Source organism: Rhinichthys klamathensis, unplaced genomic scaffold (genome assembly GCF_029890125.1).
Source record: "Rhinichthys klamathensis goyatoka isolate OS25496 unplaced genomic scaffold, OSU_Roscu_1.1 h1tg000058l_1, whole genome shotgun sequence".
Lineage (NCBI taxonomy): Eukaryota > Metazoa > Chordata > Actinopteri > Cypriniformes > Leuciscidae > Rhinichthys > Rhinichthys klamathensis.
Genome location: NW_026606603.1, coordinates 1306768 through 1324707, shown reverse-complemented (window position 1 = coordinate 1324707; position 17940 = coordinate 1306768). Strand labels below are relative to the sequence as shown.

General features: G+C 41.4%; 1 pseudogene; it reads right to left on the bottom strand.

The window, feature by feature from the left end:
• Positions 1–2610: 2610 nt before the first annotated feature.
• On the bottom strand, positions 2611–15881 carry LOC130083749 (E3 ubiquitin-protein ligase TRIM39-like; annotated as a pseudogene).
• Positions 15882–17940: the final 2059 nt, after the last annotated feature.

Genomic DNA, 17940 nt, shown 5'->3' with positions numbered 1-17940 from the left:
TGTAAGAAACCTTTAGAATATAAAGTTACATTTTACATAATTGCAGCCTGATAGAAACGACACACTACATATGTTTCACAGTGAAATCCTCTATGATTTCCTGGTTCTTGGACAAAGGTAAAACAATAAAAATGTATAAAGCCATTTGAAAAGTAGCAGAAAATGAAATCATGTAAAGATTGTGTGCACAAAGTCTAATATTTCATAAGTTTACATGCATGGCAGTTATTTCTTATAGTTATCAAATTATTAAAGTTTCTTTAATGTTGTTTTATCTTTTTATGACATTTGTCTGCTTTGTCAGTACATGTTACAAGAAAGATGGTTTTAAATCACTCAAGAGTTGCTTTTAAAGTCACTTGCTCTATTTACAATGCCAAACATTATATCCAAAATCAACACATTTGTCTGTACAATGTTTTTCGTTATTGTAAAGTGGCATTACTGATGAATGCTCTTCCTTCACAGCATACAGACCTGACTAATCAATAATAAAACTGATTGTCCTGTCAACTATTTTCATTATACATTTTTATTAGTCATTGCAGTCATAACATTATATTTATTATTAGGGCAAGTGAATGCAAACTATTTAATTTATCTATATTGTGTATCATTTATTTGAATGTTTATTTAATGTGTATTGATATAAAATGACAACTTTATAGCTTTAACACGAGTTTACATGGATAGAACTTACAGGGTTAGTTGTGTTATTACATTTTTTAAACAGTGCGGTCCTTTACAAACGGAGCTAAAATTGGATTTAACCCTTAATAATCCTTGACAACATTATTTTCTTAGTTAAAGGTGCTATATGGAACTTTTCTTCTAAAATGAATCCTTTTTTTATTGCCTGTGTGTGAAGGGGTTGTAATCACACATTACAATGATCCACTTGTCGGGTTTTGCTATTACCTCTGAAGGCCAATATTCATATTTATATGTGAAGTCTCCGGGTCGGATTTACCGCGAAATCCATCGGATGTGACGTGCATGCGCGCTCCCGAGCCTCTCTCCTTATATACAGTCTATGCGACGGCACTGCAGCGAACGACATGGAGTCTGATAACACCCAAAAACGACCTGCCTCCAGCACAACACACACTCCAACACAAACTCCACATAAATATAAAAAACAAAACAAAGTTTTATCTGCTGAAGCTCGTCAGGCCAAACGTGATTCTGATCGACTCAGGACGAAAACACGGAACAACATCAGCAGAGCTTTTGAATTATTAGTAAACTCAAATGAAATAGCAAGGTAAACTGCATGAGACATGGAATGAATACAAAAGACTGCTCCAGGATAAGAAAAGGTGCTTTAGGATACTTGTTTTATGTACTAGATCTACATTATAGATCGTTACGCTATAACGTAATTCATCCCACTATCATATTGTTTATAATAAACATTTCCAGACACGTTCAGTACAGTAATGTTACTTCCTACTGTCTTACTGTTACACTGACATTGTTCAGTCTAGTTCACTAACCGTTTTCGTTATCATTATTAAACATTCACCTATGTTGACATTGTTGATTGTGAAAGATACACGAATAGTTAGTGAAATGCCGTAGGCTATGCTAGATAACATCACATGTCGGCTAAATGCAGTCAATGTAACGTTATCATGGTACGAGCATGGAGCATTAGTTCAACGTCAAGCTGATAAAAGTAGTCTATTATAATGTTGCAGTGGGAGTTTACATGAGTTTCCAGCATGCTGTGTGATGCTTTCGCCGTTGCGTTGAAAGTCTCCGCGTGGCCGGTAGTGAATGCTCGCTCCTGAGATCGCACACGAGCACGAGCGCTCTTGTTGCAATCTGAAACATCACCACTAGAGGCCGCTAAAAGTTCCATAGAGCACCTTTAAATGGCAAAAAACTACTGTATTTGATATTCATATACCAGTTTGACTGAGTTTTTCATTTAGTGTCTGTAAAACTCTAAAAGGCGGCTGCTGTTTGTTGGCTATTTTGTTGTCTGAAATTGTCCCCTAAATAGGGCACTATTTGAGTCACTGTCCAGCACAAGACGCACTGCTATCAACTCAAGGCAGTTGATGTGCCAATGCAGTTGGGGTCCCGTCCAAATACCCGAAGCAGTACATGGCACCCAAGCCAGATGTGGAGGCATCCATTAAAACATGCCTTGGGGAAACACTTGTTCTAGTGGAACTCCTGCCCGTAGAAACGCAAGGTCCGACCATGGGCTGAAGGTTTGGTGACAGGTCGGGCTGATTTTCACACCCATCTCGGGACTCGGCCGTGAAGCCAGTGCAGAAGCGGCCTCATATGAAGCAATCCAAGCGTCCTTACTATATGCCCCAGGAGCCTCTGAAAGTGTTTAAGTAGGACCTCTGTCCTGCTCTTGAGTGAATTCAAGCAGTTTAACATAGACTGAGCATGTTCCTCTGTGAGTCCCGCTAACTGGTTGACCGAGTCCATCTCCATAACGAGAAAAGAGATCCTCTGCACGGGGGGAGAGTTTGCTCTTTCCCCAGTTGACCCAAAGCACAAGGTCCCTGTGTTGGCACAACTGCTCTCGTGACTGGGCCAGTATGAGTCAGTCATCAAGGTAGTTGAGGATGCGAACGCCGTGTTCTCTCATAGGAACATGAGGGGCCCGACTTGGAAGGCGTAGCGTCCCGAAGTGGGGTCTGAGTGCACAATGCAACACTTACCTGGCTCCACGGTTGGGCAGGGGACGCGTGAGAAGGCATAGCGTTCTCGAACCGGACCCCGCTGCCCGCTGGCGATAGGAGAGGGGGATGAGAGGCTCATTTTTGTTAATGCGTGAAATAAAATCAGCAATTCAGCCACAATGCAGTTAAAAAAAGGACATCAAGGGACTCTAAAAAAAAAAGAGAGTAGGAAACAAACACACCCAATCAAACACAAAACTACAGTGCAAAATGACACTGCAAAAATGGTTTTGTTGTTGTCATTAATGCCATGTTCCCTAGTCCCCCTTCCAGCCAAGACTATTCCCTGGATTTGAATCCATGAATCATCTGGTGGATCAGGACGCTCTGATGCTCAGGACGCTGTGATGCTCACGGTCACCGGACGGGTCAATCAGACCAAACTGATTTTGGCCACACAGTTCAACTTCCGACTGCAAACTCCAAATCTCATCATCACTGTAAGTCAATGAGACTCTAGTCTTTATTTGTGATGTATAACAAGCACAAAACAGTTTTACATGTTGTTGCATTTTGGCTGCATCAATAAAGTGTCATAATAGTACACTATATGAAGTTTTCTGTGAGGAAGAGTCTAAATTTATTCTCTCTATCTTAGATCTCAAATATCAAGATCACATTCCAGAACCCGCCGTCACAAGTGTTGAAGAAAGTTTTGTTCCATATAGAGGGATTGGGAATGTAGAGCGTCAGAAAAATCTTGTATGTGTTAAGGCTGATTTATACTTCTGCGTCGGACCAACGCCGGAGCCTCTACGCTATAGACTACGCGTTAGTTTTCATTTATACTTCTGCGTCGTTGTACGCGTTGACGCGCAATTACACTTGCAGAGGGAGCATGTGAAACCCGGGGAGCGGTTCAAGCAGACCAATCACAGCGCTTGCGTTCGCGTAGAATTGACGCGTTGTTACATTTTTGGAGAGGTGCACGTCAGGGTACGCACGCTACACACAGCCTACGACGTTGCTACGGCGGGAGGTCGACGCAGAAGTATAAATTGGGCTTAAGTGTTCATGCACTTTAGATTTGCTTAAAAACATAAATTGTTCTTCATTAAATATGATATTTAAAGAATGAAAAGCTTCCATAGAGTTGATATTGTTTTTGTCTGTCAGTGATGTGGAGAAGCTTGCGACGATTACACTGATGGAGAAGTTTATACCCACCGTCTCTGGCTCTCAGAAGCTCCTGGCATCGATGGACTGCCGTCAGCTCACTCAGGTGGACGGATTCGCTGATATTGTTCTCAAAACAAAGTAAAAAACACTGTCATTGTGAAGCCTTCTAATGCTCTCGCTTCTCTTAAAGAATATGTACTAGATTTTAGGGTCATCTGCATTGAATAATAATTCAGTATTCAGTATATAAGTCAACAGTAAAGATCCTCCATGTTTTATTCATATCCCGCCTGTCTGTTGCAAAATTCATCTAGATATTCATGTGTATTTGCATAATTAGAAAGCTGTTTAGTTTATATACAATATCAGTTATAGAACTGAACGCTTGTCTTTATTCAGCTGCTGCAGTTATTAAAATATAAACCAAAAATCACAATATTCCACAAGGAAACCAGGGTTAACAGGAGAGGAGAGAGAGAAAATGGCTTCAGAGATTTCCTTACAAAAAAACATGTACCATAATTGGAAATTGTAGTTTCTGCCAATTCTTAAAAAAAAAACAAAAAAAACCCCAGCAATCTTCTCAAATTTGATTTTTCATTTTAACTGACAAGTGAGATGATCAGTGGGTTTGAGTTTTTACCTTCACCATTAGGGTATGGGCTGAAATATGGATAGAGTTTCTCAGTGAAAGTCTGAGCAGTGAAAGAGTAGATATGAGATCTGGACTCCACGTCATAAAAAGAGACCAGACCCTCCTCATAATCCACAAACACACCAACCTTCTCAGGTTTCACTCTCAGAGATAAAGAGACAGGTGGATTTTCAGAAGCTGTACATTGAATCTCATTCCTCAGAAGCACAGTCCAGAATCCATTCTCTGGTCTCAGTTTGATCCACCCCTTCCTGTTAATGGATTCTCTGACCAGTCCTAAAATCCACTGAGTCTTTCCCTTCACCTGCACCTCATAGTAAAATCTCCCTGAACTGAATCCCTGCTTTGCCAGAACAGACAAACCCACATCAAATCTCTTTGGGTTTTCTGGGACGTCCTGCTCAATGTCTCCATGACTGACTTGTTTTCCATCATCAGACAGAATGAGATGTGGATGAGCTGTATCAGGATCCAGAATCAAATCCACTGAGAGAGATCAGACATTATCAATTAATTTCAGAGCAAACCTTTTCAGATGTACAGCATATATACTGAACAAAATTATATATGCAACACTTTTGTTTTTGCCCCCATTTATCATGAGCTGATCTAAAAATGTTTCTATGTACACAAAAGACCTATTTCTCTCAAATATTGTTTACAAATCTGTCTAAATCTGTGTTAGTGAGCACTTCTCCTTTGCCGAGGTAATCCATTCACCTCACAGGTGTGGCATATCAAGATGCTGATTAGACAGCATGATTATTGCACAGGTGTGCCTTAGGCTGGCCACAATAAAAGGCCACTATAAAATGTGCAGTTGGGGGCAAAAACAAAAGTATTGCGTTTATAATTTTGTTCAGTGTTATACAGATTACCAAAGTATTGCTAGTGTATTGAGGAAAGTGGTTTCAATCACACTGTACCTGCATACATCTGAGCCCTCCTCAACCCTGTGAACACAGATGACAATATGATGATGAATTATTTATAGCAATAATTTTAAATTAACAGTGAGTTTCTCTCTTCCGGCAGCATCAATAGCATGTAAATGTTGCTCATCGCTCAGTTTGTAAAAAAAAAAAAAAAATGCAGAATGTGTTTACAGTAAATGTACTGTAATGGAGGTCTATGGGACAAACATTGAGGATTAAGGATTTGATAACCGAATGTGAAACATGTATTTTTTACATAATCTTTAAATGTTCACAGTAATTGGCTAAACTGCTACATAAACCCGCCTCCTGAACTTGAGACATGCGTAAAGGCAGAGGGGACAAATAGGAGAAGTGTATATTTTGCACAGATGGTTTTCTATCATATATCAATTTACATAATTTATTATTAGAATTATTGTTTTGTGTGTTTGGCTCAGGGAGGGCGGCGCCCTAGCAACCTTTATTGACCAGTTGCCACTTAACCCATAATATTCCTTGAAAAAAATATGTTCTTAGTTACTGACAAAAATCTGTATTTTATATTCACATACCAGTTGGACTGAGTTTTTCCATTACTGTCTCTAGAGTTTTCTTCTGTTGAGTCAGAGCTCTATACAGAGAGTTCACATTCACATCAGAGTCAGTCCTGATCTCAGTCCAGTTCTTGGTGTGTGGACGACTGTCCAGGGATGAGCACATCTACAGCAGGAGAGAAGTCTGTTAAATATGTTATTAATTTATACTTAAAGTTAGTATATTTTACACAGTACCTTTCTAACTGTCACGGTTCTGTTAGTTTGGACTTATTATGTCTCACCACCAATAGATGTGGTGTACTTTCTCCTGCCTTCTTCGTTGAGTAGCTAGTGAATCATCAAGTAATGAGACTGTCTGAACTAATTAGCCTTCTTCGTGTTTTTCTATACCGCCAGTTCGTGACAGAAGACCGAACCAAAAAGAAAGTGATTGATACTGCAGCGAATTCTTTGTTTCGTGTTAATTTTTTATCCATCACCATGAATATTCCCACAGTTCATTTGCTTTGCCTTGAGTAGGGAAAACGCTCCCTCGAGAAACACCTGTAGATGTTCCTGGATCTGGTACCTTAGACCACTTTCCCGGATGACTGCCTCTGCACATTTCCACGCGTTGAACTTAGCAACGGCACTTGAGCGCAGTTGTCCGGGGAACTTCCTCGAGGAAGCTTTGCTGCATATGTGGAGTGGGAGCTGTTTTCCTGCGGATCAGCTTTCACTGTCGACGACACCGCCAGCCCTACTAGCAACCCAGTGCCCAGCTAGAAACCCACAGACGGCGAGGAGAGACAGCACGGACCCACTGCAGACGGAGAGAATGACTCAGCCACGATGTTGGAGCCTGCACTAGGAGGACCGAGCCTGACATCACACCAGAGCCTGAGTGGAAACCATCTGATGAGGTTTGCGAGCTGGATGTCCCATCCTGCACCGAGGGAGTATGTGTGGATGGGTTGGTAAGGAGCCCCACCCACCACCCATCATTGAGAGTGAGTTTCTGGACTATAATTTAGATTTAACCCTTCATCTATCTGATTATTCTGTACTGTACTTACTGGTCCTACCCAGACCCCCTCTCCCACCACCTCTTCTAGATGTTCTTGCCAGTTCGTCCTCTCAGCTTCTTCCCAGATCGTAGCAACGTCTGCTGCCCTGCCCGAGTTGACTCCCACCAGTACCGCTGTGCCTCCGTCGTCTCCTCTCAGGGACGTGGTTACATAGTTGGCCTACTATGAGCCACCTCCCCCAGGGCATGGAGATTTTTCGTCGCTGCGGCTCTGTCGCGGCCAAAGGGCCTTCTGCGTCACTCCTCTCCATAAGCGCTCCGTCTGCGCCGTGGACTCAACCACCACGGCTCCTCCCTCCATCACCGCCGCAGTGGTCCACCATCCTGGCTGTGGACTGGGTCATCATCTGCCGCTTCCTGCTCTAGGCTCCTTCATGGCTGCCATCACTGTCATCAGATCCACGCCTAATACTTTCTACGGCATGAGGATGCACCTTCCGGGAGGGGGCATTCTGTCGCGGTTCTGTTAGTTTGGACTTTTTGTCTCACCACCTTCTGCCTGAGTTAGTTGTTTGTTGCCTTGGTTACTCATTATGTTCAGCTGTGAACTCATCTCCCTTATTAACACGTGTATTTAAGTTCTGTTTGTGTTTCATTGTTCGGTCTCGTCTGTGAATAGATGTGGTGTACTTTCTCCTGCCTTCTTCGTTGTGTATCTAGCAAATTATCAAGTAAAGAGACTGTCTGAACTAATTAGCCCTCTTTGTGTTTATCTACACCGCCAGTTTGTGACACTAACACAGTTAACTCATTTTTCAGATTGGACTTTATTACTGTGGAAACTTGGTATAAAAACCACACAAGAGAGAGGAATGCAGGATGGTCGGTTTGCTAATAACTGTGCTTATTTAACAGGATTACACCAGCATGACCTGACTATCCAACAGGACAGAACATTCTACTGCAACAGGTAATTCCCACACAACACAAGCATATTCACTCCCTAGCGGTAATAACTGGAACGGCTAGAATTGTACTCAGTCTACTACAATAACTGTTTCAGTTTCTTTTATACAATTTTTAAAAGACTGGTACAGATAAAATGATCAAGCAGCTCATCAGGTTTGTGAACAGATTAATTTGTCCTGTGTTATTGTACATGATGACTGATGAGAGATGTTGACAGACCTGTATGACATGGAGATGATCGTCAGTGTGTGAGAGCTGCTCCAGCTCAGTGATTTCCTGATGCAGCTCTTTAATGAGATCTTCAGCCTGTTCCTCTGCTGCTTTCTGCTGTTCCATCATCTTCAGCTGCTCAGACCGGGATCTCTCAAAGGAGCGGATCAGATCAGTGAAGAGCTCAAAACTGGAGGATTCCTCTTTCTTTATGTTTTTTTTTGATAAATTAGAACAATTAGAAGGTTCATCTGTTAAGTTTTAGCCATTTAATTGAGAACCTTTATTAAGCCGATTGAAATATTATCAATGTTTTAACCTCCACTCACCTTTTTCAGCTCTACTGAGTGCTGGATCTCTTGAATCTTCTTTATTCTGTCCTGGATCATCTGATGAACGTCAGTCTACATACAGATAAAAACAGATAACTTCATCCTTTGAAAAAATCTTTTTAAAATACCAAATAAATTAAAAATGTCAATGTCAAATGTACTTTTTAGTTTTTATCATATTTAGTCAACCTTGCCCTGTTTTCATTCAGTCAAGTTTTAGTCGACTAAAAGCTTGGGCAATTTAGTCTAGTTTTATTCAATGAAAACGTAGTTATATTTAGTCACATCTCTTAATTACGGTTACGACTGTTATTTCTGCCAGCTGGAGTGCCCTTAATCTCCAGCAGAGGGCACTCCTCCTGACTCCTGGGCTTTTTTCATTATGAACTTAATTTTCTGGCAATCATTGACTCATTTCATGATTGTGTGATTTCGTTTAGCTGTGTATAATTACCCTTGTTAAAGTTTGCCTATTTAAGCACTGTGTTTTCATTTTAACTTTGTGTAGTCTTGTTTTGTGTTACACTGCTATTTTCAGCACCTTTAACCTGGTTTCCCTTGTCTTGGTCTTGTTCTTCTGCCCATTGTCCTGTATATCCTTGTTTGCCTTTGTTTTTGGACTCTATCGTACATTTGGATTGTTTGCTCTATGGTTTTGACCCCATGCCTGTTATATGGATTACGATTCTGGATTGCCCCAAGAAAGCTTCATTTACATCTTCAACCCAATGCTCTGTGCAGTTTGTGACAGAAGACTATACCACTAAATGGATCCAGCAGTGAGAATTATGTATCTCCGACAAGGAAAGCATCAAGGACCATGTACTGGAATTATTGAGTTGGCTCACATAACCAACATGGACAAGATTCCCCTAATGATCTTTTTTGGGGGCAAGCTGTCTGAGTCACTCAGTTTAATCGTGCCGCTACATGACCTGGACTAGACTTTGCCACAATTATATTGATTTGTCATCACAGTTGAGTGGTTTTCCTTTTAATGTGGAGAAGGTAGAGGAGGAACCTTCCCCTAAAAACTTGGGTGAATCAAGCTCCGGTGGCCACTTGATTCAGCAAGTCTCTTGATTCAGCAAGTCTCTTGATTCAGCAAGTCACTTGATTCAGCAAGTCGGAGTCCGGTGGTCCCAAATCCAGAATCTTCGGCCCTCATGACCACCATGCCAGAGTATTCAGCAGTCATGGACGCTGCACCTAAAGCTATAAAGGCGGTCCTTAGGCGCTTGAAACTGGCTTCCAGTTTGGCGGGCTTATGTCGGTGCAAGTAGTTGGCATCTAAGTGGTCCTGACATCGTCTTTAAGTCCAGTGCATCCGAATCCGGTTGTATCGAGTCTGGGGGGCACAGAGATTCTCCAACCATTGATTCCACTCCCAGTTACGGCGATGGTCATTCTGTGTCTGGGCCCAACATGACATCATGACTGCGTAAACATACACGCCACTTTCAAGTCAAGTGGCGTGTTATCTATACGCATTTTGAGCTATCCGCGTGTATGTCCACGCCGAAACGAACCGTCATCTTTTGTGTGTATGTCTACGCCGTTAAATGTCCGAGTGATTCCGCGTGTATCTACACGCCGTTAAATGTCCGAGTGATTCCGCGTGTATGTGTACGCCGTTAAATGTCCGAGCGAAACGAAGCAAAATGTAGGTCTACATCTGGGGAGCGATATTTTTTTTCCTAGGATGGTAGGGGAAGACTCATAAATGGTATTAACCCCAGTGACGGGTAGGTTTAGGGACGGGGTTGGGGTAGGTCATATATTTATATATACAGTAATGTAACGTTAAGGTAACGGTGTTGATAAACACGCTGAAAAGCGATTATGCGTGTTGATAGCACGCCAAAAATGGAAATACGAATTGGCGTGTCATACATACGCCATTTCATGAGATCAGTCTGCTGGGCCATGTACGCTTCTTCCTTTTCTCGAGAGGCAGTGGCACCTGACAAAGTTTTATCTGAGGCAGCGACTACTGTTCTTGGTATGTCCTGCTATGGTCAAGGAGATCTCTGATGAACTCTCTGCTTCACCGTCTGTCTGTGAACTGTCTGCCTGTCCTTTAATGAGCACAGTGGTCGCTTGTGAACTCCAGGTCTGTGTAAGACTTGGATTTTCCTGCTAAGATAAAAGCTGAGATAAACCTGCAATAAAGGAATAAAACACATCCTGGACAGAATATCTCAAAGAAAGAGCACAGGACATTGTCTTGTCCAAACTTTTCTCCTTCCTCCCTCTCCTTTCTTCCTTCCTTTACCCCTGATTCAAGTCACTAAAAGTTCACTGAGAAATGTCTATATATCAGATATGATGTATCTTGTGAATCTATTGTTTTTACTTTTCATGTTTGGTATCATTTTAAATGTCTCAGTGCGATTGGTAAAATGGTCTTAGTTTCATTGCAGCCATTGGTATAATGAGAAAGATTGAAAACTTAGGAGAATCCTGTTCTCCTCTTTGGGTTGTGTCTCTTCAGGATATCTGATAATTCTCCCCTCTCCTCCGAAACCAGGTGTTACCCCCTGGGGTACATGAATTGACCCAAAACAACTCTAAAAAATATTTGTACAAGCCTTTGGTTCTGGTCTGGGTATAAAAGGGTAAGTGACAGAGCAGTCTTTGGGAACCTGTAACCAGGAAAACCCCCATGCAGTGCTGTGTCAGTGTCTTCCCGTCGGAACACACTCACACAACACTGTGTGTCTCTGTCAGGAATGCCTTTCTTACTATTGGAGTCATATTTGAGCAAGTGATGTCATGAATTTATTATTTCTGAATTGGCTTTTAATCATTTACTTGTGTAATTGTCATGATACAATTTTACCCGACAAATAAAATGTTATATTTTATTTATTCAAAATTATTCTGAAATCATTATTTTCAAAGATCTTAGTCAGGGTAGATCTAACTAAAGGCGCATGTATGAACGGAGCAGTAGGCACGTCATCTAAAGTGGCTAAAATAAACTACACGTTTTTTGTACGAGCGAGCAGTAGGCAACCGACTTAAGAGGTATTAGACAACCCTGCATCCACTGACTCAGAACTGACAAGTTTGTGTCCGTGAGAAACACGATCCGGCCAACGTGATCTCTATGCGGCATTGGGTCCATAATGAAGTAATAATTGAAAGTATGGGATACTCAGAATAATCAAAGATCTAAATTAAGTCATAATCAATATTATTGATTATTTTCTAATAAGAAACACAATCTAAATTTGATAATCATTTGAAAATGTAGTCAGATTAAGCGTAGAGCTAAAGTAATATTGAAACTTAGGTTAACTTCACTGGAGCGCTGAAAAGACATACACGCATTATACCTTCGCCCACACCATTGGATTCCATCATTGGGCCAATGGGTGGCCCTTACAACCATGGAGATCATCTCTGAACTCCCTGCTTGCCTAGATATGATCACAGTGGTTGTCCCTGAGCTCTCTGTCGGTCCTATCACGACCAAGTTTGTCACGGACAATAATCCTGAATGTCCTGCCTGTTATATCCACAGAGCCAATTACTGAACTTTCTGTCCGTTTTGACATGGCCCCAGAGGCCAACCCTAACCTCTCTAGGTCCTTTGCCCCAGTTCTGGCTGATCCCCTATGGCGATCATCAGACCAGTCTGATCTGCCCTGGTGGTCTTCTGCTCCACCATTGTGGTCGCCAGCTCCGCCTGCTCCACCGTGGGGATCTTCAGATCCGTTTGCTCCGTTGTGGTGGTCTCCAGATCCACTGAGATAGTCTTTAGTCCCACCAGCCCTGTACACCTTCCCTGCCTACTCCGCCCTGGCCACCTGCTCTGCACTGGCTCCCAGATCAGTCTCAGTCCCCAGTCCTGCTTCCATTCCACGAACCTGGACCTCCTGCCCTACCATGAGTCCGCCTCTGCTCCACCTCCCTCCTGGATTTATGTATCCAAACAGCTAAAGTGTTCTTAATCTCCATCATAGGGCACTACTCCTGACTTCTGGGCTTTTCCATTATGAACTTAATTTTCTGGTATCCATTTTTCTGTCCTAAGACTTTCACAGAAGATATTTGCAGATTTTATTCGAGTTCTTCAATGGTCTAGTGGTAGACCAAGCGTGTCAGAGGTTACGGGTTCTAATCCGCACTCATATAGTTTTTTTTTCTCACGTCGAAACTGAATATTAGTTACAGTCTATATCAAGCAGGGACACGTTTGTGTGCATTTTATTTTGTGATCTCACCGGAACGAATAGAGTCTCCGCAACGGCGATAGATTGAAGAGGCAAATTACGCCTATGATGACGACGACTTCACTGGATCTAAACAAATCAAACCCCCCACGAGGGCCGGTGGTCTACGAAATTTCCCGGTAGATTTTTTGGTCCCACTCCACCCCTGAAATCTAGAATTCTTTCACAGCAGGTATAGCTGAATAAAACACTTCAGCCATCTACTGGCCATTATTGTCATAACATGGTTTTGACCTGACATGGAGGCTTGTTCTTTTTGCACCAGATGGCAGCAATGCTTGAAATTATAGAAGTGTAGATTATACTGTAGTTAGGTTCCAAAATGTAGTATTTGCTTATAAAAATTATACTGAAATAGAGAAATTTACCTAAGATCTATAAACTAAATTACCTACAATCTCCCAAAAGTACATAATTTTGTTGTAACTACACTGTAAACTTTACTGTAAATTTCAATTGCTGACTTAAAATTTTTAGTACATTCAAATCGCTGCACAAGTCACTTCAACTTAAATTATATTAAACTGACTTTTAAAAAATCGAGTTGAAACTTGTATAACTTAAAAGTTGAAATTGTTTAAAATTTTGCTAAGTTAACATTATGTAAAAACATAACTTGCTATGACTTATTTTTTACTGTGTGCTTCAGTAAATTCAGGTTTATAACACTATTAAAAAAAAGTTACACTCTTGTTGTTCAAAAATAACCAGGAAGAGCCAATTTGTCTTCCTTATAAGGGTTAAAGTGTTTTGTTTGTAACTCTTTACCTTCTTCTCTCGACTCTCCTCTATAGGAACAGTGTTGTGTCCCCTGTGATCTCCTTCAGTGCAGGACAGACAAACACACGTCTGATCATCTCTACAGAACAGCTCCAGAGGTCTCTCGTGTTTCTGGCATATATAATTCTCCAGATTTTCCACAGCGTTGATCAGTGTGTGTTTCTTTAGACGCGGGACTCTGTGATGAGGCTCCAGATGAGAGTCACAGTAAGAGCTTTGACACGTCAGGCAGGTCTTCACAGCTTTCTGCTTTCTTTCATCACAGATGTCACAGAACACTGGAGGATCACGGGAGGACGCCATTGCTGACAAAACAAATGACAATATAACATCTACATTGTTGAATAGAGCAACTTTTATATTAACAGTTCCCTTTCAATACAGTTCACTCACATTGTGTTAGTTTCTAATGCGTATGGGGAAACTTTGTTTTCTCAGAATACTGAAGCCTGATTGGTTCATGGCTGTGCTTTGCACAGACAAATGGCTTTTCAGGGAAGCAGACAGTCTGTCAGTTCAAATCTTGACTAAAAAAAACCCCATCTCTTTGACCTAGTATTCATAACACATTTTAGACTTCAATGTTAGGCTGCATAGTTTAGATCAGCCGGAACCGGGAACACTTCCCATAAATCCTGATGTACTTGGTACATCATAAGAAGGATGGTGTCTTCGCTAATAGTAGTCTCTGTTTATCCCGAGGTATACCGCAGTCCGCTGGATCCAGGCCGTATCCAGATCTGATGAAGGACCTGCGTCTGGACACGACAACAACGCAGTCCTGAAGTGTCCTGAACTAGTCTCTCCCCTGTGAAGGCCTCCCCCCACCTCTGTACAGATAAAACGTTGTCGGGATAATTCCAGTTCGCGTGGCTACGCAGATGCGAAAAAAAATTCTGTATCATAAGTTTTTAAGACCAGACATGTAGTTTGTTGAGGGTTGATTCGTGAAGGACTACACGCCTGAACCTTCAAACCTATTTCAGGGAGTGCGTTCTCGAGACACCAGGCACTGTTTTGTGCGGATGGGCGGCCGGAGCGCGTTAAGAATTTTTCTGTTAGAACGTTGTCGTGTTAGTGGCCCCTAAGTTGATAACTAATGATCTTCGCAACGGAAGTGAATCAATCAAAATTAACTTTAGCTGGAAAATAACTTTATCCTAACACTGTTGTAAAGCCTAAACAATCTGTTACAGTAATTTATATTATAACTGTAAAGCTGCTTTGGATCTGATGAAGGACCTGCGCCTGGACACGACAACAACGCAGTCCTGAAGTGTCCTGAACTAGTCTATCCCCTGTGAAGGCCTTCCTCCCTTTACCTCTGTACAGATAAAATGTTGTCGGGATAATTCCGGTTCGCGTGGCTACACAGATGCGGAAAAAAACTCTGTATCATAAGTTTTTAAGACCAGACATGTAGTTTGTATCTGCAGATTTATAAATGAAGGTGACTTGACTTCAGCCGATCGAAACGGGCGGGGGCGACTGCATTTAAGTCCTGCTAAAAAGCCATTTCAGTCAGAATTTCTCTCCTTCAGCCTCTTTTGCCAAGACCAGACTCCTGGCTGGCTCTGACATTAAAACATAAGACTGGAATCGAATTTTAGGATCTTTCTGTAATGCGCCCCCAGACCGTTGTGTTCACTGGGTAATTTAGTTTGTGTTCTAAAATGGATATTGCATAGTTAAAAAGTTTTATAACTAAAAACTATTATAACAACTTAAACTATGAACCACTGTCAAGCAGTCATTCAAGCCATAAGCAGGCATATGAGACAGCAGTTTCTGACAGAAAGTCCCTCCATCACCAACTCTAACCTCACTGAGCCTATAAGCTCCACCTCTAACTTCCTGTCTGAGACCATGTGCTTCAAACGGCGGTAGTAAGATCTATTAGGCTCCAGAAGAATCTAAATACAGAAACTAAATGTGTCTCTGGGAGCCACAGTACTGCAAATGTACTGAAATGGCAAATGGCACACTGAAAAGTTAACCACTTTAACGGCTTTGAGTGTACATGCTCAGAAAAAGCGCGCAAATTAAATGTTTAACTGGCAAGGCTTTAAAACACATGCTAATAATGAACTTTTGTAATTGCAAATAAGTGCAGTGTCCCGTGAGTGTAACTCTACAGCTGTACTTACATGTGATGTGAATGTACATCGAGTTGTACCTAGGCTATAACCTAGGTATTCTACCTAGACTATGTTAATTAAATAGCCAACTAAAGTTAGCTTGCAACATAACCTAATTTAGTTCATTCATTTTTTCAACATACCTTTATCTTGCTGTTTTATCTCTTCCTCTGGTTTCTTCTTTTTTCCTTTCTCTTCACCAGTGGTGGGATGTGGCCTTTTTTGTGACATGAAAGTTTTGCTGCTGCCTCAATCAGTCACAGTCCTCTTCTGAAATGCAGTTGTTTGATGATGCTTCCTGTTCATCGGTTTAGTTTTACTTACTCATCTGCAGTGTTGTCATATAGCTCCGCCCATAATCATAAATATGGAACAGTTGGTACTTTATCCCTGCTGAGTGTGTAAACAGTGTAAGACACTTATAGAATATCAAGTTATCACAGTTTACACAACTGCAGCTTGATAGAAACGACACACTAAACATCTTTCACAGTGAAATCTTCTGATAATTTCTAAGGTCTTGTAAAAAGGTAAAACAATCAATACACACTCACCTAAAGAATTATTAGGAACACCATACTAATACTGTGTTTGACCCCCTTTCGCTACAGAACTGCCTTAATTCTACGTGGCATTGATTCAACAAGGTGCTGAAAGCATTCTTTAGAAATGTTGGCCCATATTGATAGGATAGCATCTTGCAGTTGATGGAGATTTGTGGGATGCACATCCAGGGCACGAAGCTCCTGTTCCACCACATCCCAAAGATGCTCTATTGGGTTGAGATCTGGTGACTGTGGGGGCCATTTTAGTACAGTGAACTCATTGTCATGTTCAAGAAACCAATTTGAAATGATTCGAGCTTTGTGACATGGTGCATTATCCTGCTGGGAGTAGCCATCAGAGGATGGGTACATGCAGTGCTTTAAGTGGGCCGGTACGCACCGGTACTCAGTACCGCCACTTCCAAATATAGCTCTTGAGCGTACCGCCACCTCTCCGTGCGCCCAGAACGTGCTTTTAGCGTACCGGTACGCTCATTTGCACATCTGTTTTAATCCTTTGGCTGCGCTGCCGCTTTTCAGAGCTCCCTTCACAATGCACGCCTCCTAATTCGTCCCACCGAGAGCAGAGACTACATTACCCATACACCCTTGAGTTTTACAAGTGAAAAGCGCATGCGTCGCTTTTGCCGCTGTCAGTCTGCTCGGTTAAAATACAAATAGAGCATCACAGTGCGTGCCGTGTAACTGTCTATGGTTAAACCGTTAAACCCATAGACTTAAACCCATAAACCCCGCGAAGGTCCGTGAAGACTGAAGATCGTGTAATGACATAGGGCAAGCTCATTGGTCGCACGTCAGAGGCGCCCGCGCCATTGGATGTGCAGTTGCCGCAGTACAGCCTATGAGCGAGCCAGATGCTCAATGTGTTTTACATATAAGCTTCATTAAATCAGAATCAGAAAAGGAGTTTCCCTCCACATTCACTATATAAAATTCACTGGAGGAAAAAGTTCGCGTGGCCGTCGTCAGATTTGGAAGTCGCTCAAAAGGCTCTTTCGCGGTTGTGGCTTCAGTCGACTTCAGTGAGGCGCGGTGGTTTATGGGAGGAGTAGTTCCTTCGCTCGGAAATGAAAATATGTACACAGTCTTGTACCTTTGATTTTATTTGGATTTTCTCTTCGTTTTTTCACTCAAAATGATATGTTGTATGCTTATGAGTTCAGCCGTAGCTGGTTATCCTCAGACATGCTCTAAAACTCTTTAGATACGGTTTTTCCAAAACGTCAATGGGAGAAATGAATGGGAAATTTACTTCCGGCACGGAAGCTCTCTCGGGCTGTGGGCGGGACTGTGATGCTCAGACAATAGCCTTTAATTTTGTAACAGAGTAAAAGTTTTTTTTTTTTTTTTAAATGTAATTTTACTCTGTTTATTAATGTTTTTACTCAACATTTGTGCAGTTTTTTGAGGATTTATGATATCTTTTAAATTTCTATAAATAAATAAATAAATATTTATTTAAAACAGCTTTTTACAAAAAAAAAAAACAGCATTTTATGTCAAATTCACTTTATAAAAGACCCAGATTTCTAACTTTCATTCATGGAGATAACATGGATAATTTTACATGGTTTAATGTAAGATTTTTGGCTATTTTTTGGAAAATGCAGTTTTAAAATAAAATAAAAATCACTTTAACCACTAGATGGCTATAGAGCTTCACTATATGCTATTTGCTATTTGACTAATCAAAATATATCTTTTCACAAGTTTTTCCAGTTGGATTGATATCCACATTTTGT